The sequence below is a fragment of the Mus caroli genome, chromosome 2 (genome assembly GCF_900094665.2).
Source record: "Mus caroli chromosome 2, CAROLI_EIJ_v1.1, whole genome shotgun sequence".
NCBI lineage: Eukaryota > Metazoa > Chordata > Mammalia > Rodentia > Muridae > Mus > Mus caroli.
The window spans coordinates 100,703,125-100,719,675 of NC_034571.1; positions in this window are offsets into that span (position 1 = coordinate 100,703,125).

A 16,551-nucleotide genomic window follows, 5' to 3' on the forward strand; every position below is an offset into this window, starting at 1 on the left:
TACAATTTCCCTCTGTGTTAACAACAAAATTCCTAGATATTATGGTGACATTAAAATTTTCATTTAGATTAACAAACCAACATGGCAGATTAAAGGAGAAAAAAATGGGTTGTACTATAAAAATGCTACGGTGTCATAAGAGCCTTAGGAATAAAATGCATTTGTTCACCACATTTATTGAACTTTAAACAGCTAAGGTAACAAAATGTTGACTATGTGATAAGTGTTTTAGGAATAAAACGTACTTGCTTACAAACATTTATTTAGCGTTAAGCAGATAAAGTAACAATGGTTCACTTTCATTTATGGCTACTTCCCCATTATTATAGCCTCCTTCTAGAATTTTACAGCTTTATACAGTCATAAACAGTTTATGACAGGGCTACTGTTTCAATGCCCAGGAAGCTGATTAGAAAATTAAGAGTGAAAGAAATTATGTGTGTTGTCAAAGTTATCATCTATTGAAGGACACAGGCAAGATTTGACACTTGCGGTTAAAATCTGACTGGCAAGTGCACTATTCGTAATTGACAACTCTGGCCCTTTAGGAGTAAACAGTCTCTGTAACTAGCAAGGCAACAGTTGAGCTCTCTCCTCTTAGAACGTGACAGTGGTTGATGGTGTCACCCCTGAGCTAGTGAATTTCCAGGCAAAATTCATCTACATTCTTCATGATGACCACAAATTCCTAAGTGGCTTTGCCTGTCTCTAAGAATCCTGAGGTCATTTTCATTTTCTCTTAAACTCTCGCATTAGTGAGAATCTTCTTGAGTGCAAGAGTCTAGAGAAAATGTTCTCCTTGTCTAGCATACTTCCTTTCCAAGTTTGCTATTTTCACTCACCTCACTGTGTTCCAGGCCTTCTTGTTGTAGTGACTTCTTTGCTGGTGAATCTTGTCCCTGGAGGCAGGCTTCTGCAATTCTCCTGGCTGGTGCCTGAGTCAAGGAGGCGAGCTTGATTCCTAAACTTGGGTATGAGTGCCTGTGTACCGCAAGGATTTAACTTGGGTTTTTATCAGTTCTGGGTTTGTCATGGGACTGCTTGATTTTTTTTTTCTGTAAAGGAATTATTGACTAATAGTGAGTGTGTGTGTATCAGGTAAAAGATACTAGGTATACTGTTTTGTTAGTCTTCTGTGCATGCTATGTGTGCATTTGAAAGAGAAGGGATCTGACATGTGTATGTGCATGAGGGTGAAAGGGTAAAGGATACGTTTACATCCTTACACGGATGTGTTTGTGGAGACCAAAGGAAGCAGTCATGGACCTTCTTCTGTCACTCTCTACTGTATCATTCTCTTTAGACAGGATCACTCCCTTAACCTGTTGCTCATTGGTTTTGCTATGCTGGCAGCCAAGGGCTACATCCCACCCCAGGAATCTTCTGTTTCAACCCTCATTCCACTCATCAGCACTGAGACTGTAGTACTCAATGACCACGACTGGCATCTTACATGAGTGTTGGGTATGCAAACTGAGTTCCTCACTACTCTTAACCTACTGTGGAATCTCTTCAGCTGCAGACTTGTGAACTTCTAATCCTATTTAATCATCTAAATACTGTGGACAGTAGGCAGAGAGCAGTGAGCTTCTGTGCTTAGGAGACGCACTCTGAAATATTATAATGATGCCTGGAAGCTCCTGGTCTCCTTTTGTAGGTCTATGCCTGTCATTCAAAAAGCCTTTGCCCCACCTCTCACTGTGGGTGTCTTCTTGCTTTCTTTTCAGTTGACATTTTCAGATCTGATTGGAAAGGAAAGGGATTTCTATCTGATAGAGCCACAAGCAAATTACTTTTTATACAAATAAAAGATTTCAAACATTCTCAGACATTAAGGAAGTAAAATTACTAAGGTTTTTAAAGTGTTAAAGTGTGTTAAAGTTTAAAGCTATCCTTAGAGAGATCAACTCAGATATAGATTTCAAGTGCTCATAACTTAGACATATCTTTGCAAATATAAATTATAAAGTTTTACTTTAATAGGAACAGCTGTCTTCTCTGGCTTTTTGCATATTGTCTTTCTAAATGTGTATAGGTTTACTGGTAAATATGGTAATATTTTATCTAAGTGTTGAAGATATGAGGATTATACATTTGTATTTAAAAATGGAACAATTATTTCAAAATACTTATTTCACAAGCAATTATGTTCCATAGTAGGCTGACTAGAAGGAAGTTTCTAAGGTCTTTTTAGAAGACAACCCTTAGACTGATACTATGACTAAATAGTCATTTGTTGGATATAGATTAAATTCAAATGACAGAATATTGAAATATTATTTGTTTTTGTTTTACATGTATATACTTTTGTTTTTTATCCTTATGTGCTACAGGCAAGCTATATACTTGGTGTTGAATTAGTTAGTTTTATTACTATGACAAAATACCTGACAAGAAACAACTGAAGGGAAGGTTTAACCCACAATTGTACAGTTAAAATCCATCACAGGAGGACAGACATGCTTATCAGGGTGACTCTGAGCAGGAACATGATGCTACTTGTTCATACTTGGGCAGATCAGGTCTCAGCTGTGGACCTGAAAACATGGTTTGTGACACCAAATTCAGAGTTGGTCTTTTCTCTTGGAAAGACATTCACATGTACAGCCAGTGATGTGTTTCACTGAATGCATAATTAAAATAGATGGATAATAAATAAAAATAACCATCATCACTTATAAGTGAATGTGTTCACTTTTCCTGGTTTGAGGAATTGTGTTATCTGGAAAGTACATAACAAATTTGTAGCATAAGAATTGCTTTTTTCATGGATAATGCTTGATAAATTTATGCACTTTATTACTAAATATTATATCACTCTACAGGTAGGTACTTGTCCTGTGTTAAAGCAATGGCAAATTTCAATTACTGTTTTGTTCTTAATTAGAAATAATAAATACTATTTAATCTTTACTTTAAACTATCATGATAGAAAGGATTTTTGGGTTTAACAGTGTTATGTTGTGGTGACTTCATTATGTTTCTATTACCATTTCGGATGTGGAGGTAAGCATGACCATGAATTATATCACCAAGAATATCCATCTATGCACTATCTGGGTAGCTTCAAGACCCATGAGCAATGCTATACAACCAAATGATTTCTGAATAGCCTCTTACTGGCCTGAGAGCACGGAGGAAAGCTGCTCACTCTTTTCTCTAGACCTTTAGGTGGCTATTTCTCTTTGTCACACTGGCATCCATATTTTATATGGAGTTTGGAAACAGTAATCTTTGCTACGACCCTCTTATTGTGTGTGTGTCTATTTTTCTGCTGACATCTCTGTGTGTATAGGATTTGTGTAAGTGTGCATTTCATGTGTATGCAAGTGCAGAGGTGCACATGTCCCCAGAACATCTGGTGAGGTCAGTGGTTAAGCCTCACCTTGTACCTTGTTTTAAATATAAGGTGTTTCCTCTTGTTCACTGTTGTCTATTCTAGGCTACCTGGCCCTGGGATTCTCCTGTCCCAGTTTTACATCTTCCTGTAAGGGCGTTCTGGGATTACAAATGTGCACACTACTGCATCTGGCTTTTTACATAGATTTGATTATATGAATCTAGGTAGCCAGACTTGCACAGAAAGAACTTTATCCACTGAACCATTTCTCAAGCCCTGCTATGACCTTTCAATGGATGGTTCAACTAGTTTTACAGAAGTAATGATGACAAGAAACACTCAGAATATTTCTTCAACCATTCTTCATCCAGGTTAGGAAACCCAAACTACCAACCTATCATTGTATATTCTAAGTGAAGATTCATTCCCATACTTTCCCAGATTATAATCAGGGTGGGATTCTTATCAACCTCTGTAGAAAACCATGTCCCTCGCCATTTTTTGAGACTTTCCCTACTCAATAATGAATATCCTCTATATAATTTAAATAAAATAATTTCAATTGTCACATAGATTTGCTTTCATGTTTTCATATATTTTCTTATGTAAGGGTACAACAATTCTCTTTTAAAATTTTATTTATTTATTTATTGAGATAGGATTTCACTTTGTTGTAATGCTGGCCTTATACTCAGTATATCACCCAGACTAGGTTCATAGTCATGTATGATCCACCCATCTCATCCTTCTACGTACGTAGGAATCAGTTTCAAGATTTCATAACTACAGCAGGTTCTGGCTATCATTATCCTTTATTTTCAGAGAACAATACTTTTACAAAGGTTGAGATTTAAGTTTTCATATTTATAGTTACTGCTACATAAGTGATGAGATTTTGGAGTTTTATAGGCTGTTTTCTTGCTCTGTTAAACTATATTTCACCATAAAGGGCATACATTATATTCTACAGAGAAATGAAATATCTAGAAACCTGCCTTTTTATTCAAACTTGAAACCAGAGACAAAGTCTCTCAGTCAATGGATGAGTATTTTCTTGAATAGAAAATCTAATTGCAGTGACTTTATTGAACTGAGTCAGAAGCACATGTCCAGACAGTATATGCATTGGTGATGACAGAACTCCACATGAATTAGAAGACCCCTGAAAGACGCACAAAACACTTGGGTTCTGCATAGAATGAGCCAGTGATTCTCAGCTTGTGTGTTGAATGACCCTTCTAGTGGTTGGAAAGCCCTTTCACAGGGGTCACCAAAGACCACTGAAAAAAACACAGACATTCACATTATGTTTCACAACAATGGTTATTTTCTGGTTGTGAGTCACTACAACATGAACTATTTTAATGGGTTGCAGCATGAGAAAATTTGAGACCCACTGGAATAAGCCACTTAATACTATCAACAATCATTCTCAGTCCTCGGTAAGTTGACAGTAAGTCTTGCTCACTATCAGTTGCCTGTTTTGTGAAGGTTGATATGGCACTCCTAACTAAAAATCCCTTACTCTCCCTATATTTCTAAGTGTCTTTTAGTGAAAACTCTGCAACCTTATTACAGATGTAGGCACATTTATGTGCATATTCTTGGGACAGTGTAAATTTCTTGTGCCTTGTTTTATTCTTTTATACTTTTTTCACTATCACTGATTGGGAACAACTGAAATACCGAGCAGTCAAGTTATTACTTTGAAGAGTGGCCCTTGCAGTTTTGACAATATCATCTAAAATAGTAATTAGGGGCATGCTCTCTCAGAAATGATTCCCTTGGTGCTTTTAATAATGTATGAGATTATGCACGTGTGATGTGCTTCTAACATAAAAGCCATAGTTCAATATTGTCTCTTAAAATAACCTTAATTTTGAGCCAGTCAATTTTATAACACTGTTATTCAAATGATTCTCCTTAAATAGACAGAATTTAGTATACCTAGTAAAAAAATTGAGGAAAACACCATAATGTCTTTTTTAAAAAAACTGCTGTTGCTTAGAATACTGCATGAACAATTCCCATCTGCAAATGGTTATTTATTGCTTAGTTATTTTTAGAATATTTTTGGATGCATCTCTCACAGTAGCCTCTGGGCACACTTTCAGGGTTTAATAATTAGTTTTCCCAGTATAGATTACACACAACATAGAAGACAACATAAACACAGGATGCATCCACATACGTCAGTGGAATTATGCACAAATAAACAGGTGTACTTTCTGTCCAGAGCTGAACAAACCATGGGGTGATAGAACGGTTCTTTAAAGTGAAAAACAATCTATGTTCTTGTCAGCAATCAAGGGCCCACTTCTTTATGCAGGGCAGATGGCTTGTTTTTAGGCTGTGCCTTGCTTCTATAACTTTTACTGAGTCTACAGTGTTTATGCTCTGAATTGGAATTATTAGATCTGAAAAAAAATTAAAAACAGACAGTGCTGCAAAATTTCAATGTAAGATTGTAAACTGTACCCCAGTGCAGAATGTGCAAATGATGTCAAGTATGCTGAGTGCCACCATCTGGGGATGTGCAATCCTCCAGCATCTTCCAAGTTGTTCTTGCCCGGTGGTTGTTTGTTTGTTCCGTGACCTGTTCCTACTATATAACCCAGATAATCTTCAACACATGGTACTCTTCCTGTCTCAATATCCTCCATACTTGAATTACAGATATGTACCCACTGTCACTGTTATCTTTTTGTTTGCTGTGATAAAACACTGAACAAAACCAATATGGAAAGAGAAATTTATTCCCCTGCAACTTTTCAGTCTGTCATGGATTGAAGCCAAAGCAGGAACTCAAAACATCAAGGCAGGAACCTGATGCAGATAGCAGTGGAAAAACATTGCTTACTGATTCAAACCCTTTGGTATGCTTAGCTATATTTCTTGTACAGTCAGGCCAGTATTTCTAGGGATAACACTGCCAATACAGAGCTGTACTCTACTATATCAACTAGCAATTAAGAAAATGCATCAGACACATATAATGTAGAAAATTCTTCAGTTGAGGTCCCCTCACAACTGACTATATGTTATGCTCAGTTGATAGCTGATGTTAACAATGAGCATTATCAGGCCTGTCTCAAGATCTTGAAAGACCCAAACATGTTACTGCAAAAATTAATGTACCAGATTTTGGTTGATCTTTCTTGGTGGTTAATTATAATTTTAAGTTTGACTGGATTTATAATTACTATGAAAATATACCTCTCTGTATGTTTGTGAGGTTTAACTGAAGAAGGAACACCTACTTTGATTGTGGAAGCACACTCCATGTGTTGCATTCCTGGGCTGAATAAAAAGGAGAAAGTGAGCTGAGAATCCACTCTAATCCCTTTCTGTTTTCTGACTGAAGATACAGGTGACCATTTGCCATGTGGTTCTGCCTCCATGTCTTCCTTGAATGATGGACCATCCCTTCAAACTGTGAGCCCAAAGCAACCCTTCTTTCCTTGAGTCACTTTGGTAAGATATTCTATCGAAGCAAGAAGAAAAGTAATGAGTTCATTTCTGTTCAGAAAAATCTCATCTCATGTAAATCACCAAATGAGTGACTCTCCCAAAGGTGTAGCTGATGTGACAAATTAAGTCTACAGTTTGTGACTGAGGTACCGGAGGTAAGTTAATTAGATTCTTCTCTTTGAGTGGACCATTCGGTGATGATGTATCAAGAGGCTAAATCAGCTATCATAGGGCTGTGTACAGAGATAAGGAAAGATACAGATTCAGTAGAAGGGAAAGATGATGAATAAAGAAAGATAAATGAAAGCAGAAAGAAACAGAGAAAGGGAGAAGAGAAAGAAGGAGGGTTATGGGAAGGAGAAAGATAGAGGCAGAGACCAAGTGGGGGGTGAGACAGAGACAGAGAGACATAGAGCTTCCTAATAACTAATCAATTTTACTGGATCTTAGTCTTCAGCTCTTTTCTGTACTAATGCAAGATTTGACTCTGACTCCATTCTTGCCTCTGCTGCACATAAGCTAGCTTGAGCTGCTTTATTTCTTCCCTCCTGAAAAAAAACATTAATGAGAACATAGCATATTCTATCATATTAAGGATAAGAATAAAATATGACATTTATCAACTGAGATACCTAGAGTTGTCAGTCTTGACCAACTTGTACACAGGTGTACCAGGGTTCAGATATGCGTCAATGAACTCTGTCCCTTTCATAGGCTTTTCCTTCTAATCTTTTGGCGTTTTCCAGGTACTTAGAATAATGACAGCCAGTTGTAGTGGCACATGTCAGCAGGATTTGCTGAAGGAGGCAGAGGCAGAAGGACCATGTGCTGGAGGCCAGCCTAGGGTACACATTTTATAGAGCTCCAACAGTCCAATTGGTTAGCTCTTGGTACTTATATGGCAGGAAGATTACCTCAAGAATAATAACAAAGCTTGGAATTAGTGCAGGAGGGAAGAATGGAGACATATGCATTCCTGGGGTATGTGTTATCAAATTGTACTGTAGAATGAAGTCACCTTAGGGCCCTGGTACAGTAGTTGCCCCATGTTCACAGACTTTTGCTATCTTATAACCAGGTCCTACCATGACGGACAAGTTTTTCTCAGCTTTCTTGCCATGTGGTTCTTCTCATCTTAGATGCCAATTTAATCAAGCTGCCCTTAGTTTTCCTCTCTAAATGTGTGTAGTTGCCTTCCTGGTCATTCATTTCTCTACATGTTTTTTCTCCTAACAGTTATTGTGTGGAGTTAGCTCCCTTATTCCAGAGTTAAGACTTATCCTTCATTTATATTACTGCACAGTCCTTAAATTAATACTGTAGTCACTGCGTATACAAAAGTTTTGGCAACTGAGTTCATGTGAACAACATTCTAGCTACCTTACCAGGAGAATGCTCCAGACTTCCCCAGGGATTTTGGGTAAACTTTAGGCTGTGGAGGCTTCATCAACTTTTGGGCTCCTGTTATCAAATAGTAGGTTGATTACAAACCCTTCTCTCAATTTCTTCAAAAATAATCTGCAAGAAAGAACTTCTTCTAGCGAGTCTATTGCTGAGTCTAAGATATCCTAGGAAAATTTCATTCTTTTCTTGGTTCATAGGTGGCTTTCAGTTTCTGTGTTCACATGACTATCCTCTGTGTGTCTCTTGAACTAGTCTTCCCTCTAAAGGGAGCCCTTCTTGTCATGTAGGCTTTATCCATATGATCACCCTAACACCCCATAGTAATCCCACATGTAAGGACCATTATTTTGGGAATTCAAGCTTCAGTACACAGATTTAGAAGAAATGAGAATACAAATATTCAGCCTGTGTTAGATACTTATTGCTTTAAGACACTCCAACTTGTAATTATACCACAGTGTTATACTCCTAGAATACTTTGTTATTCATTCTCCTCTTCTGTGCCCTAACTCATGATTGTGTGGAACAGGGCTGAGATGCTGATTTCCCATCGTATGAATGAGGAGACTCAAGATTAGAACAGATGACTCTTTTAGTCAAGGCTTTACATCCAGAGGACAGAGAAACAATTGTACAGTCCAATTGTACATCAAGCTGTCCAGCACATCAAGCTGTCCAGAAGTAATTGCTGTGGTTTCTGTTCCCGACCCCCACCCCACCCCCATGCAAGCGATCCTTTGTGACTCATTAGAATTTCACTGTAAGTTTAGAAATATACCCCAAGTTCAAATCTTCATATGAATTCGATACTAGGTCTTTCCTAAAAATCATGCATGTGGGCCTAAGCTTTTAACATTAAGAAGCAATCCAATGCTGTTATCTCCTAAGTCATGTTTGAAATTGAGTTACAAAGCAAAAAGAAAAAAAAAATAAGAAAGAAGGGAAGTAAGGAAGAAAGAAAGAAGAATCACAAAATTCTAGTGCTTTCTATAAGTTTATAGAATACATAATACTTTGTATTATGTCAGATCTATAGCCCATCATCTGTGCTATGACACACCTGAGAGGAACTGAGTGTTATGTGCCCCTCATGTGACCTCTGGCAATGTCCACCTATGACATTTGTGCTTATTTAAAGCAGTAACTGAGTTGTGAAGAAAACCATGGTGTGGCTTCATGGTGCTCTTTGCAGTCAAGGACAAGAGACTATAAGGTAGCCTCCTTGCCACATTCATTCATATTTTCTTTTTTTCTTCTTTTTTTTCTTTCTTCTTTCTTGGATATTTTATGAATTTACATTTCAAATATTATGCTCTTTCCTGGTTCCTCCTCCAGGATCCCCCTATCCTATCCCTGTCCCCTTGCTTCTATGAGGATGCTCCCCCTCCCACCCACTCCCACCACCCTGGCATTCCCTTACACTGGGGAATCGAGCCTTCACAGGACCAAGGGTCTCTCCTCCTATTGATGCCAGACAATGCCATCATTCTCTGCTACATATGTGGCTGGAGCCATGGATCTCTCCATGTGTACTCTTTGGTTGGTGGTTTAGTCTCTGGGAACTCTGGGGTGGTCTGGTTGGTTCATATTGTTGTTCTTCCTATGAGGATGCAAACCCCTTCAGCTCCTTCAGTTCTTTCTCTAACTCCTCCACTGAGATGTCTGTGTTCAGTCCAATGGTTGACTGTGAGCATCTGCCTATGTGTTTGTCAGGCTCTGGCAGAGCCTCTCAGGAGGTAGCTATAACAGGCTTCTGTCAGCAAGCACTTCTCAGCATCTGCAATAGTGTCTGGGTTTGGTGGTGTCTGTATATGGGATGGATCTCCAAGTAGAGCAGTCTCTGTATGGCTTTTGCTTCAGTCTCTGCTCCACACTTTGTCCACATATTTCCTTTAGATAGGAGACATTCTGGGTTAAAAATTTGGAGATGAGTGGGTAGCCCCATCCCCCAACCTGGGAGCCTTTCCTAACCTCTGGATATGGTTTCTACAGCTTGTCCTTCCACTTTATTGGTCATTTTAGCTACCTTGTTTGCTTTTGATTTTTTAAAACATTACCATTGGCTAACACTCACACCTGTCTCTACCTTCAACCAAAAATGGATAAAGTAAGTAAATGAAAGACATAATTTTGGTTATATTTATTTTTAAGATTTTCTCTGTTCACTTTTACATCTCTCTGTATGTGTCTGTTTGTGTGAATTTATGCCATTTGTGTGTAGATGCCTGTGAAGTCCAGGAGAGCCATTGGAGGACACCTGGAGCTGAAGTTACAAGTGGTAGTGAGCTATTGAACATAAGCACTGGGAACCAAGCTTATGTCCTCTGGAAGAGCTGGAAGTCCTTTTAATTGCGAAGCTATCTCTTCATCTCCTAAAGCTTTTATTTATATAGTTATTTCAGATGTGTGTGGGTGTGTACCTACTTGTGAGTTCAGGGTCCGTCCTGTAGAGGACATAGGAGGGCATCAAATTCCAGTAGCTGGAGTGACAAGTGGTTTTGAGATGCCTGACCTGGATCCTAAGAACTGAATGTCCTCCAAGGAGTAGTAAGTGCTCTTAACCACAGAACCATCTCTCTAGCCCAATAGGTAGATGACCTTTTATTTTATGAGTATGAGTGTTTCATCTGTACATATGTAAGGACGCCATGTGGGTGATGGGAGCTCATAGAAAAGAGAACATAGCATCAGATCCTCTGAAACTTACAGATGTTTGTGAGCTAACATAGTGGCTGAGAATTGCACCTTGGTCCTCTCTCTGCAAGAGCATCAGTTGTTCTCTGAGCTGTCCTTCCAACCCTGGTTAGATTTGTTTTTAAGTTATCTTTGCCAAGTAGAAGGGTCTTCGTTCTGATTTTATCACACATCTTTCCTACAGTAATGGTTCTTGCTTTGGAAAGCACATCCTGGGCAGGATGTTTCTAATATTTGCAAATTGCAAGGATGATGGGCCTATTGAAGGAGCAGTAGTCAAGGTTGTGTTGGTGCCAGCAGTTGGAAAACAGCATATAGATATTCTTAGGGTACAGAACAGTGATGTTCTGTAAGGATTGCTGATGCCCGTCCTTGGAGGTTGAAAACCCATTAAGATCAAAATAGGAAAGTAGGGGGAGCCCAAGTTTTAGCAGGATGAGACCCAGCCTAATGTTAGTGACCATATTTAAAGGATCTTTAAGAGCAGTTGGAATTCATTTTTCACAAATACAATACTTTAGAACTTTTTAAAATTGCAAAAGCCTACATGTGGGTGTCTGTGAAAAACTATTTGATATAAACTATTAGTATTTACCTCAGAAGGCATGGTGTTAGTGGTATCTGTAAAACTGAAATGCCATCCTCCAGCTCTTACCTTCTCTTATCTTGACCTACCCTCCCTATCTCCAGTTTGATTCTTGTTGGTTTGTGACAATTAAGACACGGCAGGGTGAATTTATATCTACACCAAGATCTGCTTCATCTTTAAAAAGTCCCTATAGTTGGCCTATTTCCTATTCACATAAAAGGAAAACAGAACCAGAAAGAGATGAAAGGATGAGTCCATTTTACCCTTTTATAGTATCCTAAGTAGATTTCAAAGGCAGTGGTGCATAGCTGTTAATGTGGATGATATTAAAGACTGGGATACTTCAATTCGTTGGGCTCTTTTCTGAATAGTTTACAATTAGAAATCTGTGTCTGCTATGATTCTGCCTGTTTCCTTTCACCCATATTTGACTTTTGAGAGACATTCATAGGTCGAGGAGAGAGGTGTTATTACAGCTAGGAGTTTCTGTAAACCATTCTACTTAGTCACCATGCAGCTGCTAACTTGGTTTTGACCACTCTATGTGTATGCCCTGTGAGCAGAGTAGGGAATATCATCATGCAATATTTTCCAATAGTCCTTCATTTAAGGATGGCATACAGTGGTGGTTTGGATGAGACTGCTCTCTAGAAGCTTATATGTTTGAATAAGCGTAAATGTTTGAATGTTTGAATTGGTTGCCAGTTGGTGGCACTGTTTAGAAAGGACTTGGAGGTGTGGCCTTGTTGGAAGAGGTATACCCCTAGAGGGTGGAGTTTAAGGATTTAAAATCCCATGCCATTCTCGGCTCTGTGTTTGTGGATCAGATTTATGCTCACAGCTTCTGCTTCAGCATCATGCCTGCTTGTCTGCTGCTATGCTCCCTCCCATGGTGGTCATCATCTCACCCTCTGTAACTGTAAACTCCAGTAAGCTCTTCTATAAATTACCTTAGTCATGGTGTCTCTTCACAACAATAGATGAATAACTAAGACCTTACCAATTTCCCTATATCTGTATCTAAAACTACTTTAGAGAAGTAGCCCATTTCCCATTTCATGCTGTATCTTCTGTTGATGCTTATTCTCTCACACATCATTCTTCACTGCTGAGCCTTTGGGATGGACCCACTTCTCTTCAAGAACATTCCTCTGTAACCTCCACTAGACATCTCTTCTCCCTGCCTCCCGTATGACTTCTGTCAGAACCTTACTAAACTACTAGGTTGACTAGGTTGACTCTTGGCTCTCCCTCTCTGCTAGCAGCTTTCTCCCAGAACAGGTGGTAATGGTAATAGCTTCCTCTCTATTCTATCTGGCATCTGCTGTAGTCAAGGTCACAGTTCAGTGGTCCTTCTTTCTCTCAAGAGTTGAGGTTCTTTCATTACTGTGGTCTGAATGCTTGTGTCCATCCCAGATTCGAAAGTTGTGATTCTAATCCCTGATGGGATGCTATTAGGAAGTGATTATACCATTATCCCAGGAAATTTCTCAAGAATGTGATTAATGCCTTTATAAAAGAAGTGTTTAAAGCTACCTCACTATCCATACCATGGGGGTGTTTTAGCTAGAAGAAGCTTTTGTGAGCCCAGAGATGGTAACTCAGTAAATACAGATATTGTCAGCATCATGTTCTTGGGTTTCTTAACCTGCATTATTTTAAGAAATAAATTCTGTTGTTTATAAGCCACTAAGTTTATGCTACTTTGCTATAGAAACTTAAATGGACTGCAGTCAGGAATAAATATGCCTTTCTGAATTCTCCAGACCTGAGTAGAATATGCATAAGATGTAATAGAATGGGAAATGAGAGTGAGCAGTCATTGGAAACACCAACTATGAGTAACACCTAGCTGAGTGGCTCACTTGCATTGAGAATAGTGGGCTGCTCAGAAGATCTCCGCCTATGAATCTGGAGGGGGCGGCATGGAAATAAGTTCTCTGGTTCTTTCTCATCTTTACATCACTTCAGAACTTTAAAATTGGTGATCTGAGGATTTGGAATTAGAAGATATAAAAGCAGTGATCCCCATTTAGTTATTTCCCAACATACAATGGAAATCTCTTTCTTTCTTGATCCACAACCTGGGACAGGTACAGTTTTTGTTTCCAGAGGAAGGGTGCGGGGTGCCGGGGGTGGAAGGAAGCACCTGTTTTCAGCCAAGTGTCACAGGCTTGTTAAAGAGGCAGCAAGGGGTAGCCAAACATTGCTATTCACTTGCTATTCAGGACACACTCACCAAAGAGGACAGAAGCCCTCATAATGGACCAAGTAAAGTCCCACAGGCCTCCCAACCTGCTTTGTGCAAAAGAAATTCTGCTGGGTTTTGCTCCATTCTACATAAAGAAAGACTTCATGTCACAAGCTAGAACATTTGTGCCATTAACTGGAGACTTCAAAACCAAGGATAAATTATTCGAGGTAATAGGTGAGTGTGGAGGTGGGGAGGCTTATAAAGTTTTGGTTAGGTGATGATTAAGAAAGGCAAGAAAATAAGTTTTCTAGAAAAATGAGAAGTTTAGGAATTAGTCAAGGTGGAGATTTTGTAGGTTATAGTAGAATAAAATAAAATTATATTAAATTAAATTAAAATCTCTCAGCTCACTTTGTGAGCCTCTAAACAAACCCAAAGAGTATGAGGGAGAGAGAGAAATAATATGATTCTTATTTTATGAAAAAATTACTTAAGTGGGAAAATGGAGTATGTGTGTGCATGCTTCTCTCTCTGTCTCTGTCTCTTTCTCTTTCTCTGTCTCTGTCTCTATTTCTCTCTGTCTCTCTCTGCACGTGCATAACTGTATATGTGTACATGCTTGTGTTTTTATATGTTTGTTCTGGATTGGGGGCAGAGAGCTGAGAGTGGGGCATGTTCTTTTCAGGTGGTCTGATTTTAACTTAACAATTCCAGTGGGTTAAGCTTAGTGTTCCTAACACTAGCACCAGGAACCTACCTATTTTCCACAGTAGCCACTCTCACGAGTCTTCAGACTTCCTTTTTTCCTTGGAAGTCCTTATTTGTTTCCTTTGGATTGGATGCTGTTAAGGTTCTTTGTATTTCAGATGTGGCACTTTCATGTCTGCCTCATAGCACAGGTTGAGATTCTGTGAATCTGTGACAGGCATTTGCTTACATGGATACGTGGGCACAGACTGTGTGGTATCACTGAAACTGAGTAGAGGCTTTCCGTGTGTTGCAAAGCCACAAATATAAGGACTAATTCTGTTACTATATCATAAATTAGACAACTTCAGTCAAAGTTTTATAACCCATGCGAACATCAATTTCTTTATATCATAGTGACAGAATAGTACCAATCATACAAAATGTTTAGTCATGCAGGTTAAGCAAGACAACATGTATGCAGAAAACTTAGAACATATTCAGTGATGGGATGGTCACTCAATGACTATCCATACCATGACCAAGTAGTCAATAAATACTTGTTCAATATTCTGAAGTATGAGTATTGTCATTAGAGTGGCTTCTATTCAGGTGAATTGTTGCTATTATTTAGTAGTTTCTCTTCCTGATACCTAAGAAAGAAAGATGCTTATGAAAACTTCAGGCATTTAAATGTTTAAAACTTTCTGGACCACAAGAAGAATAAATAGCCAGTGACATATATAAGCATACTTTGCAAAGTTTCCATGTGATCCAATAAAAACATCTGAGCTTCGATACAACCATTATCTTTAGTACATTACTCAATCTCATCTTTCAACTCCCTGGAAGCATTCCATAGCTATTGTGGATTGATCTTATAAATTGCTTTTGGAAACTGGTCCCAAGATCTTATACCCTATGCCCTCAGCCCTGATTCTACCATTCTCTAAGACATCCTTCTGATGGTCTAACAGTAAGTCAGTCCTCTCTTTCTGGCACCTGTAAGACTGCACAAGGACCTAACCTTTATTTTGGAATCAAAAATGATTGCTTTCAGTTTTGGAGAAGTCAGTCCCTCCCATTTGCCGGAATGAGCTCCAATTTGGAATGACTCGGAACATGTAGCTTCTCTAGGTGCCTGTAGGAACTTTTCTCTGTTCCTCCACCTACAGAGTGGGGTGGGGCAGGGATGGGGTGGTTTTGGAGGGTGTTCGGGATACATTTGTGTGTGCCATAATCTCAAGGTGCTCTGACTGGAAGAAGATAGGAAAACCAGATCCCACATTAGAGCTTATTTGCTTGTTTCCCCTTCACTAATTACATTTCAGCCCCCACCCCATTATTTTAAAAATTAAACAACTAAAGCAGTCTTCCAGGTGTCTTTCCCCACGTCAGCAGCGACAGGGTGAGTGCAGCGCACAGGGGCATATCTATAATTCAGCTCAGGAATATTTCCCTTAATAATTAATCAGGAATCACAAAAGAAGGAAGCCCAATAGGGCCCATGAACAAAGCTGCCAGAGAGTACAGCTACCCAGGTGCCAACTGACCAGCCCAGGACTGATCTGCTCCAGTAGTTGGACCTGTGTACCTACTGCTTATTCGATCCATCAGGGGTGCTGAGGGAGATGGCCCAAGACCCAAACCTGACCATCACCTTGATTCCCCTCCTCCCCCTACACCCTGCCTGGTCTCTGAGCTAACCTTTCTTGTATACCACATCTATGTCCCAGAGACATCCACAAACTAACTACCAATGAAAAAGCACCTAAAGTTTATCTGGGTTGGGGTTGCCTTCCTAGAGACACATTTAACTGCTCATAGGATAGGAAATGTGGAGTACTTAAACAAACAAACAAACAAACAAACAAAAAAGTGGATGGCAGTAAAGTTTGGGGCACTAATATAAAGCCTCCCCAATGGCCCACATGGACTCTCCAGTTCAGCTTCAATTATCTTTGCAGCAAGTTTCACAGAGGGGTCAACTCAGCCTTTCAAAAGCTCCAGCCTAGGCCATTTTTAACAGTTTGTCCATAACTCTCCAGCCTCCCTCCTGTTGTGACTTGAGCCTCCTGTGCACAGTAGCCTTCGCAGGGGGTCAGACTTCACATTCGACCAGTCTCTAACACATGGTCTAATACATGGGTAAAGTTGATCTTTCTCTGTGCC